Genomic DNA, 495 nt, shown 5'->3' with positions numbered 1-495 from the left:
ATACACGCATCTCTCTCCTTCCTGTGCGGCCCATCTGGCATTACACCTCCGCGTCCACGACCAGGTCACGTGCAGACCGCCTGTTGGCTGCCTCTGAACCCGTGCGGCGGCAGCGGTGCCCTTATCTCGCCCGGACAAAGGAAACTATTTAGGGAGCATCTGTATAAGGGAGAAAAATAGCTTAGCGGTTTTTGTATATTCTCTTTCTTATTTTCCTTTATTTCTTTTTTTCTTTTTTTTTTTTTTTTTATTTCCTTTGTTTTTCTTTCTTTTCTTCCATTTTTTTTCTTTTTTTTTTTTTTTTTCTTTTTTCACTTTTCTTTGTTTTCTTTTCTTCTTTTTTTCTTTCTTCTTTTTTCTTTCTTCATTTTTTTATTCTTCCTTTTCGTTTCTTGAATAAGAAGTTTGATTTGATGCTAATGCCAACAACGATAAATATAGTATTATCGATAATCATATAAAAATGAAGACTTAAAACTATTATCAGTGACGACT

Source organism: Penaeus monodon, chromosome 25 (genome assembly GCF_015228065.2).
Source record: "Penaeus monodon isolate SGIC_2016 chromosome 25, NSTDA_Pmon_1, whole genome shotgun sequence".
In the NCBI taxonomy this organism is placed as follows: Eukaryota; Metazoa; Arthropoda; class Malacostraca; order Decapoda; family Penaeidae; genus Penaeus; species Penaeus monodon.
The sequence above is the reverse complement of the archived record's forward strand: the minus strand, read 5'-3'. Positions refer to the sequence as shown.